Below are 21,152 nucleotides of genomic sequence, written 5' to 3' on the forward strand. Positions count from 1 at the left end.
ACCCACTCATGAAGTAGTATCATTTAATTTATAGGCTCTGGACACATGTAGTGCACTTTACCTTAGTGACTTAAAAGTAAATAAATATGGCAATTGGATATGAGCCAATATTGCAAAGTTTAGAGGAGAAAGCACATGCACTTTAGCACTGGTTAGCAGTGGTAAAGTGATCATAGTCAATTCAATCTATCTTTATTCAGCATTTGCAATAAACGCATATAAAAACATATGTTTACAACAATAAGATTTCCTGTATACATTCCACTTAAATAATGGAATGAACACTGGAATGAAAATGTAATTTAAAAAAAAGAATTATTGGTAATTTCATTGGTTTCAATCCCTGTCTGTAATATTCTAAAATCTGTTCTCAAACATATTTAGAAGATTTGTTTTTCAGTGAAAGGCGTAATATTTTCCTAAAACATTCATTTAGAAATGTGTTAATTCATAATGTTTTCTAACTTCTAGTGGACTCCTTATAAAATTTAAAAACGCATTGCATATATCTATTGAAGATAGTGTTTTTAAATATTCCATGACTAACAGATGTTGCTTGAGCTCTGATAAATGCAACAGAGGTACCAAAAAAGTGGATCTATGGCCAGAGTATAGTGGAAAGATACTCTGTTTTGTGACATTATTATGATGACAGTAAGGTAATTCATACTGTGAAACACATTGTCCTGGAAAAGCAAATTTAGAATTAATTAGATTCAGTCTAAAATGTGATATAACATCGATAAGTTGAGTTCTCTTTCCATAGTAAATATAATTTTGCATTTTTAACAATTGATAGCTGCAAATAGGACTTGACAGTCTTCATTTTAGGTGCACCCAGTAATCTCTCTGTCAGATAGGCCTTTATATAACGACGTTTCACAATCTCTTTGGCATCTGCACCAACACTTTGTGGGTCATAGAACCTTTCATTTAGTCCTAATTTTTGCACGGATGATTTTAGGTATGCAAGCCAGGATGTTCTTATGATCTTTTCTAGGGATACACAATCAGACATGCACACTCTTACCTAACCAGCCTCTGGATTTTGCCAACATTTAAACCACAGAAGAAGTGGGGCTAATCGTAATGTGTCACCTATGAATGGTAAGCAGAACTCCTCATGGCAAACAAAGTTGGCTCTGTTTTTGGGAACCACAAGCAACCTACGTGTAAAGCTATGTTCTAAACATTGGAGTAAGTCTGCATTTTGTCTGCATTTTGATACCCCCATCCAATATAGGGCAGCTAAGGTGCCTATTGGATTTTGTAGAGGGTTATCATCTCAGCTAATGGTTTGCATTATTTCTGCACAGAGCGGAAAATGGCTCCCATGTTCCTTCCTATTTGTTGTGATTTCATTAGGAGACATGATTTTCACATTAGGGAGGAACTGAGCATTATCCTTAAATAACAAAAAATATTTATCTTTTTAAGAGAGATTCCCTCCATACTGAAGTGCTTAGTTTTAGTACTTAATGGCCCACACATCATTATGTAGGACTTTGAGTTATTCACTTTTAGGTCCAAGCCCTCCATATAGTTCGCAAAGTGATGTAAAAGTCCCTGGAGAACATTTGCTGTGCAGGCAATCAGTACCTCATCGTCTGCATATTAAATTGTTGGTATTGGAATCCCTCCCATCCTTGGCAAGTCCTTACCTAGCCGTGATAGATGCTCCGTTATTCCATTTATGTAAATCAGGAAAAGGAATGGGACTACTATGCATCCTGTCTCACTCCTCTTAGGAACTATATTTATGATGTTTGTTCCCCTGAGGGACATATTTAACTGAGACTTTCAGATCTAAATGCTAGAGTTTTATTAAAGTGTGAAGTTCATTCTTCAGGCTCTCCATAATTTCCCATAATTTATCATGAATGACTAAATCAAAAGCTCTTGGTAAGTCAATGAATGCCATATGAATAGCTCCCTTTTTGCTTTCAAATATTTACTTGTGATAAGATGGAGATGTAGTTTTTGTTCTTCTGTACCTCTGCCAGGTCTAAATCCAAACTGAGCTGGTGTCAAGATCTTATTCTCTTCTACCCTGGTCTCCACGCGATACAGAATTGGTCACACTAGAATTTTTGCAATGGAATCAATGATGGAGATTGGTCTATAACAAGCTTGCATTAATTTGTCACCCTTTTTAATAATTGGGACTAAAATGGCCAATCTCCAAAATTCAAGAAGAGCACCCTCAACCACACTCTCTAACACATTTGTTATTACTGGGCCCCACAGATGTTTATTTGATTTAAGGAGATAAACTTGTACCCTGTTGGGGCATTCCCTAGGGAAGATTTGTTGATAGCCGTGGACACTTAATTTAAATTGACGGACATGGTAAGGGGCAATGGGGCTAAATCTGTAATGGCAGGCCTAGTTAGAGGGTCATTAGGCTGCAGACTTCTATTGATGGGTTGAAAGACTCCACTCATCTCCTGTTATCAAAACTTTCACCTTGGGAGTATCTTGGTAAGAAAAGAAAGGGTGATTAATTACCTCTCAACACTTAGTGCTATCCCTGAATAGAGCGGCAGTTGATAAGTCCTCCCAGGCTTAATTTTTCAATTCCATTTCCTTTCTTCTAATTTAGCCTTGTATTCACACATATCATTTTGGACACCTACTAAACAATGGGAGGATGATTTGACTGTGGACTTCAAGTGTTTGTGAGCAGCAGTGCAGGTGGCACTAAACCATCGATGTAAGGGTGCCTCATGATTTGGCCTGTTAAAAGTTAACCCCACTGCAATTGACTCACATGAGTGCTCAAACTCCATTAGTATAAATGTGTGCACTGGTTTTTCTGACAAGCTCAGAGTCCTAAAGCCAACAAAAACAAATTCAGCAGAAAGAGAAGGAGGCAGATAAAATGGTATGGGATAACCCTGCAGGCAGGACAGTTTCTAACAAGCCCCATATTAACCTAAACGCTATTCATTTCCAAAGTATCTTCTTCATTGTTCATTGCTTTCAAGAGAATTGCTTATGTCAGATATATACTTGGAAACATTCTATGAGACAATTGCTGTCATATCTGATTGTCATCAACCACCTCCTGAACTTCCATATACTGTCAAGAAGTTTACACTCAGCCTCCCTATCAATTGCCCACCGAAGTGGTAGTGGAGGATAATATTGGAAGGTAGTTAATTAGTGGGTGCAGGCAGGTACCTATGGCTAGTAATACCACCACAATCACAAATAAGGTCCAGTCAAGTCTCAATAATTTAATCCTTGCTCAAACCTTGAGAGCTTGGGTGATGAGAAGTGAGGCTTAACTCGGGAGACAGGTGTGTAAAGCACTTAATATCACCAAAACAGTACAAAAGTAAGAGACACAACACAATAAAAATCCAACACCAATTTATCGAAACAGAGAACATTTTTATATTTAAAATGACATCAAAATGACAAATATTCAATGTAGGGAACCGAAGATATGATTTTTAAAATTTTGACTTTAAAACATTTGCTTTCTAATGCCAAAAAGTGTCAAGTGCCAATTGCGGCTATCTGGTCGTGCTAGACGGGAACAAAGTCAAAGTTTCAGGCCAACCGTGATGGAGCTCAGGTCGGAAATGATAATTGATTTTGCCCAGTCAAGTTTTTAACCTCCTGACGTAGTCACTTTTATGGCTCTTTTTTCTCAAGGTCAAATGATCGGATCCTTGGGTATGGATTTTGATTCAACGACGCCAGTCTGCTGCAGAGCGATGCCTTCGTGAGTCCTGGGAGTCTTTGTCTTAGGCGGCAGCAGTGGGGAACTCCGGGAACCAAATCTCCTCCCAACAAATGGCTGTATTGTTTCAGCCCCAGGCCTCTTCATACCTAATCATGGAGTAGTTTCGCTCGGGCTGTCAAAGTCTGGCCAATCAGAAGAATATGCTACAGGGCTGCTTTAGGTAACTTCAGGAAAGTAAGTTCTAAAACTACTTTCTTGCAATAGTTATAATAAGTCAGAACTTTGCAAGTTGTTGGATTAATTGTAACTATTATTTTGTTACATTGAATTAGTTGATAGCTCACTCTTGTCAAAAGTTAGGCTTTATTAAAGTTTAAAAAAGCCTTTCCATGTTAGCCTATGGAGCTAGAAGCACCACAAAGGGGAAAACGACTTTGGCTGTTTTTCCCTCATCAGTACATATAAAACATCTTTTATAATGTTCCTGCTTTTCATAACAAGGCACCCTACCCTTGGGGCACCCAGTGCAGAACTTAGGGTTGACTTATATGTCATAAAAGTTAGTTTTATACTTTGGAAGTACTTTTAATTCCAAAGTCGAATTTGGACACTGTTTTATTTTAAAACCACCCTGCAAGTCAGGGTTGGCTTCAAAATGACGCCAGACACCATAGCAGTGCACATTTAAGTGAATGAAGGCCACTGGAGTCTCTAGACCTACATGCTCTACAATTTACTAGGGACTTACCATTGGGGTGTCTGAATCATTCGTAATTACAACCACTACCATATACCTTTTAAGCAGAGCATTGGGTCTGGTTAGCAGAGCTTGGGGCACATTTAGAGCCAGAAACCACCTGTATCAGTCAAACAATGCGGTTGATCGGGGCAAAAAGGATGACTTTCCTACAACACACCTTCTCCTACATTGCAGAAAAGAGCTGGTACAGCTTCTCCGTGCAGCTCTGAGCCAATCAACTATCTTATGGAATCCTGAAGTGTCCCCAAAACCTGGATGTTTGAATGAGCCTCCCGGACCTGCAAGCACCTGGATATCCTACCGGGTGACTAGCTATGCTATATATATCCTGATTAATTGATTGATTGATGCTCGTTTCCAAGATGTGATAGCTAAATAGAATGTAATTTGTATTTACATGGGCACTGAAGACACTACATTTCTGGGACAGAGGTAGCCATTCAGCAGTTAGCTGGTAATTAGCATTATCAGTGTTATCACAAAAAGTTACATCACAGGAAATTGTTGCGAATGCCTGCAAGAAATATAAAATTACAATTGTAACTGTATAACAAATAGCAAATCATATCTGAATTTGACACATATTGTCTTCAATGTCATTGAATTATTAAAATTACTCATAAGAACAACATCAGTAAAACTGACTAAGTGTGGTGTCTGATAGTAGAGTAAACACTCCACATTTCACTACAATTTCATTACACCTAGATTATTAATAACGCTTCTTGCAGAAAAGAAGTCTGATGTGGATCTGAGGTAGATAAAAAGTAAGGAGACCTTTTATAATACGTTCATAGGAAGTTGGATTCATCCCAGACACTTTAAGCCTGCACGTAAACAGGTTGTAGCTACTTGTATGATGGATGGGTGGGAGTTCGTGGAAAATGTAAAACATATCTTAAAGAAGACATGTGCATCATTGCTGATTGGTATGTAAAAATGGCTTGTTTCTGTCTTGAAAGATATTCTGAAGAACAACATTTGATAATTATTGTCTGCAGCGGAATTTAGGTTTCTAGTTCTGCCTGAGAAGAAGCTTCCAGAACCCAAAGAAATCTATTTGCAGTTATAGGTCCCATCCAAAGAAACATGCAAAACATTAAAATATGACAGTGTGAAGGGTAGATCCAAACTTCTAATTTTAGTTTACTTGTTAAAAGCTTAAACCATGTATATTAGTATATTCAGGGGAAAGCATGTTGGACTTCTGAACAAATGCATCTCTCTGACTAATAGAAAGCGGGTAGACATTGGTTCATGAATAATCATTAAATACGGTACTAATATACAGTGCAATTATTTCTTTTTGATAACATTTGCTGTAACTGTATTGTTGGAATTCTCACTTTCTGGTTGGTTGGGGTGAGCTCCAGCCAAGCAGAACCTACCACTCGCGTCAGGGGCGGATGATTAGACACTGTATGACCTGAGCTCACCCTTTGGTAGCGTGGCACTGAACAGTCAGGCTTTCCACAGAGGCAATGTGTAAAGTATCTCTGCAGCACTCCCTCACGATAAATACCTTGAGTGTGACAAGAGACTACATACGTGATGTTTGTAAATAACGTTTAAATTCAACACACACAATAATCAACAAAGCATGAACATCATGAATTTCTGGGCATAAATCACACTTGAAAGTTTTGCTAGCAGTACTAGACCCCGTCGGGTTCAAATTACATTAGCAATATACACACATCGGAGGATCCTAATATACACGCTGTATACCCCAGGCCAACCCTCGCAATTGTTATTCTTTAATACCACACAGTTCGAAGGGACACCTGGGCCACAATGATATCAGAAATATGTACATACACAAAATACACCACTTTTTAGCAGCACCAGTGGAGGAGGTCGCCGGGGAAAGCAAATATCAAATGTAATGCTTTTCTGGTAAGAAATCAACTCATCGGGCAAACCGCCATCCAGTGTTGTGAATCCCGAGTAGTTCCCCACTGTCACTCTCATACACACACACTCACTGTGCACCGCTATGCGGTGCCATGGATATCAGACAAGTCTGTAGGTAAGCAATTGGACACATGCACACTAAGCACCCTTATGTAGTGCAATTGATACCCAGCAGGTCAATTGGTTACACTCTTCAGGACCCATGGCCGCAAGCCGCCCTCTGCCATCCAAACCACCACAACTATCTTACAAGCACAGATTGGAGACACTGCTGTCCTCCCCCTGGGCTGCATGCAACTGTAATCGCTCTTAGTCAGGATCCCAAAAAGCAGGTGGGGGTTGGAATCAAGGTCAATTTCCTAATCGGAAAATAGTTCAAATTCCTAATCCCAGACAGCAAAAGTGGCTTGGCAGAGACTCAAGATGTTCACACACAGAATGCAGAGCAGACACAGGCTGAGGGCAAAAGATGGTTCTATCTAAGGGTTGCCCAAGGCCTTCTGAGAAGCACAGGGAACGGTCACACAGTCTCTTGGCCCACATATAATAGTTCTCAGAGGAGTCCCTCCTGCCCTGTCAGTCACTCTCACCAGCCAGGCTCGGGCTGGCAATGCTACCTCGTAACACAGTGTATGTGGGGAAGGCCGGGTGAGGAGAGGGCAGTTTGTCCACCACTATGATGGACAAGTAAGGGAACAGAAGATGAATGGAGCATGAAGCAGGGGGGCATCTTGTAAGGATGGTGTACTCCGTCAGGTAAACATTGATCAGAGTTGCACCAAGACAATCTGGGCACAACATCGGGTGCGCAATGATACGGGTTGCACCATGCCATTCTGGTAACTCACATGATCGAAGAGTTGCAAATTCTGTACTTCCCTGGAAATGAGACACAAAGTCTGGCGCATGTCGACATTAGCCACACCAGGCAGTCCCAGTCACACACACGGGTGCATTTTCAGCAGTTCCTCATGAGGTAGAATGAAACACTACAAAGGTTACCCCCCACCTTCTAGGGTCACAACCTGTGAATCAAACACCTCATGCAATCAGCATGCAGTAGGCGTATCGCACAAGAGCGATGCGGCATGATCGACAACATGGGCCACGCTGGGTCCAGCAATCTGCTCACGACCAACTAGTCGCTTATGCATTCCAATGTCTTCACAATGCGGGGGCCACATCCCTTTGACACAGGCGAGGCTTAGTGGCTCTACCCCAGGCGTTCCGAGCTCCGGGCACAATTCTTAGTTCCACACACGCCTGCCGCACTACCATCTACAATCCAGCAGAGAATGTGGGCAGTTGAGAGGGCACAGCACTTCAGGTGTCACAGGTAGATGGTTTGGGTCCCTCTAAGTAGATCTTTGATGTCATGAGACTTCCAAGAGAACAGGGGGCAAGGTTGACAAGCCCTTGGAGAGCACACTTCAGGGTGCCACACAGCAGCAGGTAGTCAGCCGAGGCACAACAGAGTCCTCTGGCAATATGCACCACGCAGTTCCAGATTCTATGGGCCCATTTCCCCACAAGTATATCCCACCCTTTGCTGCAGGATGGCACCAGTAGTTATACTGGAATGAGCCTTTGAAGTTGGGAGTGATTCAAATAGTCGCTGATCAAACCACAAATTACTCACTATGTTTCGTGCTGTCTGCCGTGAGGCAGTGGAATGCAGCTCTTAATCTTTAGTGGGGCCATGATCTTGCTCCAGAGGACAAGTGTCACAGCCTCTTCCTACAATCTCTACAGCCAGGCTCGCAAATGGCACAGGTTGATTGTTCCAATTGAATGACCAGTCTTTTATAGCTGTCGCTGGGGAATGCCCAAATGTGCTCCCCCGACCTACAGTGTGGACTGCAGCCAAGCACCAAGGCACACAAAGAGTTTCAGAGAACAGAAATGCCGAATTTCTAGTAGTGGCATTTCAATGTGAATCATGACAAAGCCACCTTGACCGCAGACAAGGGGATGATGCTGCAAAGCCAATGATAGGAAGCATCATGAGGCTGCTGCACTGCAATCCACTATTGCAGCCTGAAGTGATTTCAACCATTTCCCCATGTTAGTCTATGGGAAGAGCAAACCTCATCGGTAGTGAGAATACGCATAGGTATTTTTCACTACTTGGGCAGGGGACATACATGTGTACCTGCCCCTGCCTTTCACCTCCCACTCTCTTCAGCCCTTAGGACGTATACCCTTGGGGTACTCGGGTGGAAGTGAAAGCTCCTCTCAGATGGCTAGTGACTCACACAGGCCAGTCTGAGTAAAAGTACAATTGAATGTATCATCCTGCATTTGCAGGCTGGACACATATTTATGAGCACCATTGGTGCTAAGCATACACCAGCCTGCAATGGCAGGCTGGCCGTGCATTTAGGAGCACCATTGGCGCAAAGCACACACCAGCCTGCACTGGCAGGCAGGACCCGTATTTTAGGAGCACCATTGGTGCCAGCGCATACCAGCTTGCAGTGGCAGGTTAGACATATATTTTAGCAGCTCCATCGGTGTAAAGTGTATCCCAGCCTAAAATGGCAGGCTGGATCCATAGTTTAGAGACACGAGGTAGGCACCACTTCCTAATGTGTGCAGGAAGGCGCACACACTTTCATACCTTGTTTACAGGGGGAAAGTGGCCTAGGCCCTAAGGCCTCAGCAAGAGACTCAGCCACCCCCAGGAAGTGTCCCGTAGGGAGAGCCGACCCTTTAGTCAGAGAGAACCCTCATGGGGGTTCATTCCTACCCAGGCAACGCATCTGCCGATATACCTACCCTGCCACTCATCTACCAGGTTTGGTGGTAGTGAACAGCCTTCTCAGGGGGGGCTATAGAGTGAGACTGGCCATCCTGAATATGAGACATTTTTGGCAGGCTATTCAGGTGGGTGCACAATCAGTGATCCGTCTCCTTATTAGCCAGTGTCGCACCCGCCCTGGGTATGTGGTGTACATTTTTACAGGGCACTCACAGGTACGACCGCTAACTCAATCAAGTGAGCACCCTATCTTGATTTGTGCAGGCAGAGCACACACACTTTCCCACTGCAGTACAGGGGGATAGTGCCTAGAATAATACGGTCAGGAAAAAAGCAAAAGGTTTTAGGAAATCCCCCTAAGAAGTGCCATGTCCAACATGTGCATCTTTAAAAAAATCAAAATAATTGCCATTTTTTGGGAATGCAACAAAATCTATAAGTGTTTCATCCACTCATGATTGCTTGCATCCCTGTAGTGATCTCACGCCACTAACCTTCAAGTGGACTGTTAGTTCTGCATTAAAAATGAACGTTACAACATCATCAATTCTCTAGAGGGGCAAGGATTAAAAATGCAATGCATTTTCACACCAAAGGCATTTGCTTTATGGAAAATATTACCTTTAAAAGATCTTTCTAGAATGATTGTAAATAAAACTTCCTACAATAAGCTCATAAGCCATTCATGTTGCTGCACATGAGGTCACTAATTAACAGCTGCTTGTATCTGAAGCACTTGTTACTGAAAAAAAGGGCAGGTGAAGTATAGAAATGAGTCTCTGCTTCAACCTCTACAAGTACAGCTGAGATGAGCATGAAGGTTTATAAGAAAGGGATATCAAACAAAGCTTTCCGTTAAAACTAACACTTTCTACTGCCAAAGATGGTAAAACACCACACCTCCAGTTTTACAATTAAGGCACAAACCATGGGGCATAATTATCTCTAATTTCACTTAGCGCTAGGATAATTATCACTGGATAACGTGGAATTTTATCGCTGAAATAGCGTGCTATTAGCAACGCTTATCTCAAAAGCGATCAAATTCCAAGCGCTAACTGCCAAATGTGAGATTATCGCTGGAAATCCAGCGAAAATCTCACAAAGTTTGGCGATAGCTTGATGATGGGGCAAGGCATACTTAGCCATGATATCCACCTTACATAGGATATCATGGCTAAGTCAGTCTTGAAGCAGGCGTAAGGAAAGTAGCGATGACAGAGGTTGTCGCTACTTTGCTTGTCGCTCCGCAGGTTAGCGTGTCCATTGATAACTGGAGAAATGTCGCTTAGCGACATTTCTCCAGTTATGCAAGGGCAGGAACGCCCACTTTGCATCTCATTAGAGATGCAAAGCTGGGCGTTCAGAAAACAGGCGCTAATGCAAGGTTTGACCTTGCTGATTAAGCGATAAAATTATCGCCGCTTTTCATCCGAAAACGGAAGCAAAAGCGTCGATAATTTTTATCGCCTCGTTGATGATATGCCCCCAAGCCTTTAACTAACACTTCATAAGATCGCCTCGTTGATGATATGCCCCCAAGCCTTTAACTAACACTTCATAAGATCAGTGCTCAGTTTATGCAAATAAGTGTGTAACAGCAATATCATTGAAATGTAAATACACGAGGCCTGTTTGTTACAAATAAACAGTCTTACCTTATGGGAGGCATGAGACTGATAGCTTTCCATCTGAAACACTGTTCTATTCAGCCCATTTCATTGCCTCTTCTGGTATATGAAGCCAGTTACTACCTAATACTGCCCAAAGAAAGTGTCTTGCTCACAGACAGGCAAACTAAAAGTAAAACAAAGGGGCAGATTTACAAGCCCCTTGTGCCACTTTTGCTTCACTTTTCCCATGTTAAAACTGACGCAAAAGTGGCGCAAGGGGCTTGTAAATAAGCCCCAAAATCTTTAAATTCATTAAGGCTCTGATCAAGCCTCTATATGAACTCAAAACATAGGATGTGAGGCTATAGATGCTCATTGTATTTGTGCTTCTTCAATAACAAAATACATTGCAACTTAGTCATAATTTACTCACATCTAACTTGAGACACCTTGTGATGTAATGATGCTGAAACGTTATCTCACAACTTGTGACTTGTCAGAGTACATGCTGCCTCAATGGAAAGAGGGCTTCACGGAAGATATCCCAGAGGAATTTTGGGTGTTCACCAAGCAAAAAATGGAAGGGAAAGGGGAGTGAACCTTTAGGGGCATATTATCAAGAAACGGCGTTGAAAGTACCGCCACTTTAGCGGCAGAAAACTGCCGCTAAAGTGGCGATAATGGGCTTGATAATATGACGTTGAGAATTCCCTTAGAAGCCCATGTTCTGGTGTCAACATGGACTTCTATTGGAATTCTCTGCGGCATATTATCAAGCCAATTATCGCCGCTTTAGCGGCAGTTTTCTGCTGCTAAAACGGCGATAAATTTAACGCCGTGCTTGATAATATGCCCCTTAGTTTTTCAGTCACTTCACAGTGGTCACCACGGGAAACAACATAATGTTGACTCTTATGCTTATCCTGAGCTTTCCTCCAAGCTCCATTCCTTGGCTGTCACTGAGGCACTCTGTTGATAGTAGACCTCCTTCTTAAAGGAGGCGAGAACTCAGTCAATCTAAAGAATTGGTGATTTGCATTCTGTCGCATGTTTCAAATCTGATAAAAACACCCATTACTGTAATGTCTATAGGAACTCTTTAACAGACATTCACCCCTTCGGAAGCTAATAATGCATGAGATGATACCAAGAGAGGATACCAAGACATTAATTTGTCTGAATGTCAGTCCAAATTTGATTTTTCTGTTGCTAACTAAGTTAACATTTATATCTTCAGCACTGATATAAAGTGTGAATGAGGTGAAAATCCATTGGACCATTTGAAATGTACTTATTGTGTGAAAGAGAAAATATACATAACATCTTAGATTATTTGAGTGCATTTCTTCCCCTTACATTGGGCTGAGTTCAACTGCCAATACTGCATTTTTTGTGGTTTGTGTCGCTTTTCCTTGAAAGGCCAAGTTACTTGCATCTGTTACCAGGCCCCTGAATACCCCAATTCAAACTGATGTCAGGCTGCACTACTTACAAAGGCACAGCACTGTGCTTTCTTAATACAAAGTTAAAATAAAATTTCTAATATCCCTAATTCTATCTATTTATTCTAGGTATGTTAATAGCCATGTTGCAGCTCTTCAATGCCAAATCTTTTGCACAAATTATTGAACACCATAAGTCAACACACTAATTCTAATCATCCATAGCAAAGATAGCTGGACAATGTAAGACTATAACTCATGCGACCGCAATCCTCTGCTGATGACGTCAGATATTACATCACTGTATTTAGACACCTATTTACCCATGTCTTCTTCCATTAATCTTTAGCTATACTTATATTACAAATATTTATTTTTCAGAAAGACACATATGTAATCAGTGATGCAATATCTGACGTCATCAGCAGAGGATTGCGGTCGCGTGAGTTATAGTTGCCTGCACTAACTATAACGGGGGAATTTCATTGGTTTTTTACGAGGGAAATGTCCAGCTAACTAATCTGGCATCATCCAGTGAATATATGTTTTTCTGAAAATTAAATATGTTTTATATATGCATATCTCAAGGTCAATGGAAGAATAAATGGGTATATAATTGTCTAAATGGATGATTTAAAAAAAAAAAAAATCTATTGTATAACTGACTGATTAAGTGAATCATAGTGAATACATGGCTTAGTGAGTAATGTTTAAATATGTAAATATCTGTATCAGTCTCTCACTTTGTGTATAAGTGGCTGAATGGGTTGGTGAGTAGCTACATGAGTGTCTATATAGGTTATTAGTTGTTTTTTTGAGTATCAGTATGAGTGTCTGAGTGTCTGTATGGATCGGTTTGGGGTATTACGTAGTGCATAGATGCATGAATGAGTGACTCACTGATTGTATGTGTTGAAGACAGCATGTGTGCAGGACTGTATGGGTGGATGAGTGTGTGTAGGGGTGTGTTAGTGAGTGAATGACTGTCTCAATAGTGTCTTTATGAGTAACTACATATGTTTTAAACTAGTATATGTGACTATTGGTGTACATAAGTGAGTATATGTGAGAGTGAGAGATTGGAAGAGTCCTGTATGAATAAGTATGTGTTTCTATAAGTGATTGTTTAAAAGACTAAGGGGCATATCAGCAAGGGCTGGTGATAAAGTTATCGCCGCTTTAACGTCCGTTTTTTAGGACGAAAAGCGGCGATAATTTTATCGTCCTATCATCATGGACGCGCTAACGCGTGGATCCATGCCTTAAAGCCCATCTCCTTAGCGCCTCGCCTCGTATCGCTAATGAGATCCAAGGTAAGCATTCCCGACAGGAATCCAGCGAAAATAATCGCTAAGCCGGCTTCTCCCTATCAACAAGGGAATCGCTATCCCGCCTAGCGACTTAAAAAGAAGCGCTAACCAGGTGTATCGCCGGTTTCTTACGTCTGCTATTTTTATTACTTAGCCATACGTGTCATGGGAGGTGGATTGTCATGCTAAGTCAACATCTCCCTATTTACTATATTTGCCCTAACGCTGTGTTTTATCGCTGGAAATGCTGCGATAATGCCGAATTACACCGCTATTGCCGGGATTTCTATCGCCTCGGCGATGTGCGTTGCTAATAATGCGCTAATCAGGCAATAGATTCCGACAATAGGCGGCGTTAGAATTGTGCACGCTAAACACGGCCAGCGATAATTATCGCTGGCCATTGATGATATGCCCCTAAGTATGTGTAAGTTTCTGTAGAAGTAAGTGTGGTGGTGTGTGTATAACTGTATATGCAAGTAAATGGATGTTTGACTCTTTATTAGCATGAGTGACTATGTGTGTGAGCAACTCTATGGATGAGTGACGTTGTGTAACAGGATGTATAGGTGTATGAGTACTTATGATGAGTGAGTACATGTATGAGTGACTGTATACGACTGTTGGTGAATGACTGGATGTGTATGTGGATCTTAGAATTACTGAATAGGTTGTTGTAACTGGTATTGGTATGTCCATTGTTTTAAAAATTTAATTTCTATTTTTGAATGTGTGTATCAAAGGTTATATAAGGTGAGAGGAGGTCTGCCACTCTATCATAAGGATGATGTCATCAGTGATGTCATCAGCGATGTCATTTGAGATGTCATCAGTGATGTTATGAGTGATGTCGCTGACCATGTCATGAGTGATGTAATATGTGACGTCATCAGCAGTGCATTGCGGGCACGCGAGTTATAGTTAGCTGAACTAACTGTAACGGGGGATTTTCAATGGTTTTGTACGAGTGAAAAGTCCAGCTAACTATAACGCCCCTGAAAGCTATGTTTTTTTCAGTAAATTTCTAAGGTTTTTTAAATACTAATTCCTAACTATAACGTGCCTGAAACCTATGGTTTTTTCAGTGAATTTCAAAGATTTTTTAAATGCTAATTTCTAACTATGCCTACAGCGATAGGACATGTGAAGAAAGAAGAAAAAACGCACAGAAAGAAAAAAAAGAAATACAGAAAGAAGCAACAGAAGTCCTCAAAGAAGAAGAAAAGTGCAGGAAGAACGATAACATGCAGAAAGAACAAACAGAAGAGCAGAAAGAAGCCTTGTTGCAAAATCATCCTGTAACCTCAACTTTTTCAGACAGATACTGGTGGTAACTGAGTCTGACTAACCAGTCCTAGAGCCAGTGCTATATTAAAAGACACTTAGAATACAGTGAAAACACCTATATACACTAGGGAACACTATGCGTTGGGGTCCCCCTGTGATTAGCATGACCTCCTCTGTAAGTCCCTAGTATATAATAGGGCAGGGGGATTAAAACTACCTCTTAAAATGCGCCACAGGGCGTATTTGCACAAGTCACCTCAAGCCCTGTCTCCTCCCTTCCCCACAGTGTAAACACGCCCTGTGGCCGTTTTAAGTTCAGAGATTAAGTCCCCTTGAATCCTGAGGGTCCCTAGGGGCAAAATAGCCCACTAGGTACGTCCAGTAAGCGCCATTGCAGAGAGGTGTAAAAAGGGGCACAGCCTGCACCACCTCTCTGCAACGCAGCGCAGTGGCACTTACTGGAAGCACCTTGTGGGCTAGTTGGCCACCAGGGTCCCTCAGGATTGAATTATTTCCCCAACTTAAAATGCGCCATAGGGCGTGTTTGCATACGTCACCTCAAGCACCGTCCCCTCCCTTCAGCACTGTGTAAACGCGCCCTGTGGCCGTTCTAAGTTGAGAGATTAAGTCCCCTTGAATCCTAAGGGTCCCTAGGGTCAAACTAGCCCACTAGGTACCTCCAGTAAGCGCCACAGAGCTGTGTTGCAGAGAGGTGTAAAAAGGGGCGTGGCCTCAGAACACCTGTCTGCAACGCAGCTCCCTGGCGCATACTGGAGATACCTGTTAGGCTAGTTGGCCCTCAGGGACCCTCAGTATTGAAGAGGAATTAATTCCCCAACGTACAACTTGCCAGGGGGCGCGTTTGCAGAGTGCTGCAAGGAGCGGGCGCGGCCTCCGGTGCGATGCCGGTCTTTTATTGATTTATTTTTTTTAAGATGGGGGGCTGTGTGGCCCACCTTCTTTTTCTAATTTATTGACCCTGGGGACCCCATCCCCCAGGTCCCGCCCCCTAATTTTTTTTCTAAAAAAAAAAATGTGGAAGGGGGTGGCGTGGCCCCCCTCCGAGGCCCTAATCGGCCTTTTTAAAAAAAAAAATCTTTAGGAGGGAGGCTGCGTTGCCCCCCTCCTCAGGCCACTTATGGCCCGAGGACCCCATCCCCCGGGGCCGGCCTTTGTTTTTTGTTATTATTATTTTTTTAATATATTTATAGAAACACCTAGGACATGCTGGACAAACCATACGTACCTATCACCATCACGATTTCAGTAAAAGGCGACTATGCATACAATGAATCCACGTGGAATGTATTTACACCGCTAGTGAAGCTCTGACGTGTCTGACGCCCTACCGTGCCTAATACCGGCGACCCCGCCGGTGGGTACTCTCCAAGTAGACACCCTTGTCGTTTATTTATACAAACATGGGTAGCTATTGACGGACGCTTTTAATACACACGCACACCAAGCTAATCAGTGGGGATTCGACAAAAATTAGACCAAAACTATACAAGAAACCCCCCTCACGGTTAATAAAACACACATTCACCGCCGGATGTGTAATACTTTTTATTTTACTCTCTGGAAAGGAGATGAACCTCACTTGAGAGTCACAGCGCGCTCCTGGCTGAGCCCAATGCTGTGTTACACCCACCAGTGCCCGCTGAGTGCCACACACCTCTGTGTTGTATTCCACCAGCTGGTGCGTATGCTATGACACTCTCTAGCCCATGTGCACTCTAACACCACCCCGTGAATATGTCATGCCACACTTGCCTTTGCACGGGTTATATTGCCCCATCTAACGTGCCTTCCTCAATGCCTATGTTATAACGCACAGCGCTATGCCATACATATTACAATCTGGGATCCATATCTTTGTCACAGTGCATAAGCAACGTTACACTCACCAGCACATATTTTATATTACAAATTTAGAGACTAGTTAGGTTACACAACACTGCCCTGTGCATATTACACTCCAAGGTGCATATCGCATAGCACACGCTAGTGCCTGTGCTATCTTGCGCACTCCAATGAATCTGTCATTTCACACAATGTATTGCATATTATATTTCAAGCCCCGGTTCATCTTATATCACACTTTTTGGTGCATAGTTTATACCATACACTATATCCAGTTTTCATTTTCAATCGTGCTCTCAGGACTATATTCCATATAACACTGCGTTCACCTACCCTTTTCACGGGCATTACATTTTGCGATGGGGGTGGATGGTCAGGGGTGTTTCTGCCAAGTGAGCCCGGAGTCACAGTCACAAATGTCCTCTTCTTCCTGAATAAAAGTGAGATTATGCTGCATACTTGTTTATAATTTAAGTACTTCGCACAGACACACATTTTAAAAACAATAAAGTTCCTAATACCCGCCTTCTCTGAACAGTTACCTTGCTGCCCCATCCACCTCCTCCCTATCCTATGTTGTCTGAATCCATGGACTAGCCTCCTCCCTCCTGCCATGCTTGGTCTGATGTGCTGCCACTGCCCTCCATTTAGCATGATGTACCAGTCCACACCTCCTGCCCTTCATTGCCCAATTCTATGCCCCATCATTGACATCCTGCTTAGCCTCTGTGCTTAGCTTGCTGCCCCTATTCTCCTTCCCCGTTCCCTCAGATGTCTTTGTGCATGCCCCTGATCCATCCTTTTTGCCTGCCATGTTCCATGGACCTGCTACTCCTATCTACTCTGAGTGTTCTGTTGAGCTGCCACTCCCCTCCCACCTGCCTAGCATTGTCAAATGACTGTAACCTGTCCCTGCCACCTCCACCCTGCCTGTCCACATTCCATGCCCCTATCCCCTTCCTCCTGTCCTCCATGGTCCATTTTACTGCCACACCCTTCTGTCCTCCCTGGTCTCTTGTGCTGCATCTGCTCCTCCTGCCTGCCCCACGTGGTCTGTTGTGAGGCCCCTTCCCCAGAACTCTCTTGTCTGTGCCCAGGTCCTGACCCTCCCTTCTATCCTCCATGGTCCTTTGTGCATGCCCCTGCACCCTCCTTCTTGCCCATCATAGCAATTATGCTGCCACTAACCCTCCCCCTTTCCATGCATGGTCTTCTGTGCTGCCATGGCCCTTCCCACCTTCCCTGTGTGGTCGGCTAGCTGCCCATGACCCCCTCCCACCTTCCCTCCATGGTCTGTGTGTATGCCATCATAGTCTCACTGTTGCTCTCCATGGTGTGTCTTGCTTCTAGTGCCCATCCTGCCTGACCTCCATGGTCATCTTGCTGCTCCTGCTCCTGCCCTGCCTCCTTGCCCCCAGCCCTCTGTTTCCATGTGCAGACCCCTATTCCCTCCCTCCTGGCTTGTCTGTTCCATTGATTACCAAAAAAGGGGGGAAGTAGAGGTTAAAGGTTAGGTTCACCCTCCACTAGTACATATCTCAAAACAAAAACCTGAGCAAGTCAAGTAAAAAGAACCTAACCAGGGTAGACAGGTGGTGTCAGAAGTCAACTTGATTCTGAAGGACACCAAATGGAAAGAAAGGGAAAGATTATCGCTTTCTTGAGTCCCCTCACTCACCAGGGTTTCCCCACGGTGACATGCTTCATCATTGGGGTCCTCCCAGTCCTCTACGGACTGAGGCGTGCTACAACTTACGAAATTACGTAGGAGCACTAAAAAATAGAGTATGTGTAGTGCAAGTGAAAAAGTGGTGAAGTGGGATACTTAAAATAATCAGCTAGTGGGCCAAGAATAAACTTTATTAGTGCTCTAAGCTGAAAAAAATTAAAACGGGGTGATATGCTAGAAAACCCTCACTATAATGGAAAGGTGTGCCTAGCATGATCTGGTCAACTAGTTTCGAGCTTCCCCAGCTCTTCTTCAGGACTACACTGGGACCAGCCCAGTGCCGAGAAACTTGCCACTCCTAGTTAACCTGAATAAGGTGCAATAAATGTGATGCCGCAACAATAAGGCATGCGTTTTAAAATACATACGTAATGTACGTCAGCAAATAATCTGTAGGATATAAAACAAAGGTTAAAAGGAAAAATATCTGATCATAAGTACTGTAGTCAATCTTAATTGTGAGCACACTACACCCAAGTGTTCGCACACTTTCCTTTCTGATGTGCCTCTATGTGATTTAAGAATGAAGAGAAATGTAATTATTCACTCCATGCCGGCGTTGTGCTGAAAACAGTGAATCGAGATTCGTAATACTGACATGTCTGACATAACATATACACAAACATACAAAAAACAAAGAAAAAGACATTACATACTTAGTAAAAAGCAACAATGTGCTTCATGGTCAACGGAGGGGGTGCGGCGATCTCGTACATCTAGGGAAGGATAGTAATTGAGATCGTTAAGATAATGGCGTGCTCCGTAGTGAAGGTTCGCCCTACGGGGAGGAGAGATGAGAAAAATGATCACCTCGTAGCGTGAGGATAAGGAGATCTAGCCCCTCAGGAAAAACTTACTTGTACGTGGAAAACCACACTCGTTGATACCTAATTGGAACCAAACCTCACGGACCGCATTCTGGCGTGTCCTCGGAGCAGAGCTGTTTATCAGCGATTGGGACTGCATAGAAAGCGAGAAAGGCTCCTGTGCCGGTACTCGGATGGAGCCGCCATATTGGATTGGGATGGGAGATGAAGTAAAAAAAAATTGAAATCAAATAAAGATAGACTGGCGGAGTCTGGTGTTAGTAATGTGCAATGGCCCTAGGTGGATAGCATCTGTAGCCACAAGTGGCCCAAAAAGGTAGTAGTGAAGGCGAGATATTTGCTACCAGGAAGTGTCTTTTAAAAAGTGTTTTTCTTTTCACTAAACTTTATCGTTCAGAGTTCTGACAACTATGCATCGGTGACCAGTTAGATGGGTAATCGAAGGTTGTGAAGTTCTTATAATCACTAAGGCGAATCTGAAGGTGATAAAAGAAATGTAATTGACATAATTTCACAGAACACACCATGTTCAATGGGTAGATATACGCAGCTTATCAACCAGCTCCCACTAGAAAGGAAGGATAATCATGAGAACTGGCTCCAGGGTATATCATCATTAAGACCCTTGTTGTCTGAGCGTAGCTTGAAAACCCAGCGTTGTTCTTTTTCATGAAGATGTCTTTCCATGTTGGGGTGATTGTTGACATGCTCCAAGATGACCCAATTGAAGTTGTTTGGTGTATGTTGCTTTTCCAGAAAATGAGTAGTCATCTTTGTGTTGTCGCGTTTGCACCTAAAATTACTTCGGTGTTCAATCATTCTGGTGTTTACCTTCCGTGTTGTCATCCCTACGTAATGGAGGTTACAAACGCAGGTGATCAGGTAAACCACCCCTGTTGTGTTGCAGTTAGCGAAAGACCGAAGGTTCCATGTCATTCTATTGTTGCAGGTAACTGTTTTGGTCACCTTGGTGAGGTAGCATACACTACAGTTGCCACATGGGTAGTGGCCCTTAGGTAGGGGATGGAGCAGACGTTGGGGACCTATGGTTTTCGTCGAGGTGGGACGGGTGTGGACAAGAAAGTCCCTCAAATTTTTAGCTTTGCGATGGCTGAACATAGGTTTCTGTAGGTCCACACCACCACTATTCAAGATACGCCAGTGTTTCTTGATTATTTTGCTGACCAGGTTAGATGCTATGTTGTACCTGGTGATACAAATTTGTCTTTGCGGCTAATTTTTTGTGGCCACAGGTTTATCTTCCAAAAGTGCCTCCCTGTTATTGTTTGAAGCTCTTTTTCTGGCTCTGGACACAAGATGCTGTGGGTATTGACGTTGTATCAGTTTGTTTGATAGGTCCTTGGCTTGGATGTTATAATCTTGTCGTGTGGTACAGTTCCATCTGAGGCGCAGAAATTGGCCAAACGGAAGGTTGTGGCAACTGTAGTGTATGCCACCTCACCAAGGTGACCAAAACAGTTACCTGCAACAATAGAATGACATGGAACCTTCGGTCTTTCACTAACTGCAACACAACAGGGGTGGTTTACCTGATCACCTGCGTTTGTAACCTCCATTACGTAGGGATGACCACACGGAAGGTAAACACCAGAGTGATTGAACACCGAAGTAATTGTAGGTGCAAACGCGACAACACAAAGATGACTACTCATTTTCTGGAAAAGCAACATACACCAAACGACTTCAATTGGGTCATCTTGGAGCATGTCAGTCAGTCAGTCAGTCAGTCAAAGCTTTTATTTCGGTAAAATACCATAAAAAGACATAAATACATATATACATTTAAACATGATTAAATAACATTGTGTAGAGTGTAATCCATTAAAACATTAAAATAATTTCATAAAACATACACAGTAAAAAACGTGATTTTATCCACAAAAACGAATTAATAAAAATTGATCCAGGGCCAAAGGTATACAAGTTACACC

The sequence above is a fragment of the Triturus cristatus genome, chromosome 8 (genome assembly GCF_964204655.1).
Source record: "Triturus cristatus chromosome 8, aTriCri1.1, whole genome shotgun sequence".
In the NCBI taxonomy this organism is placed as follows: Eukaryota; Metazoa; Chordata; class Amphibia; order Caudata; family Salamandridae; genus Triturus; species Triturus cristatus.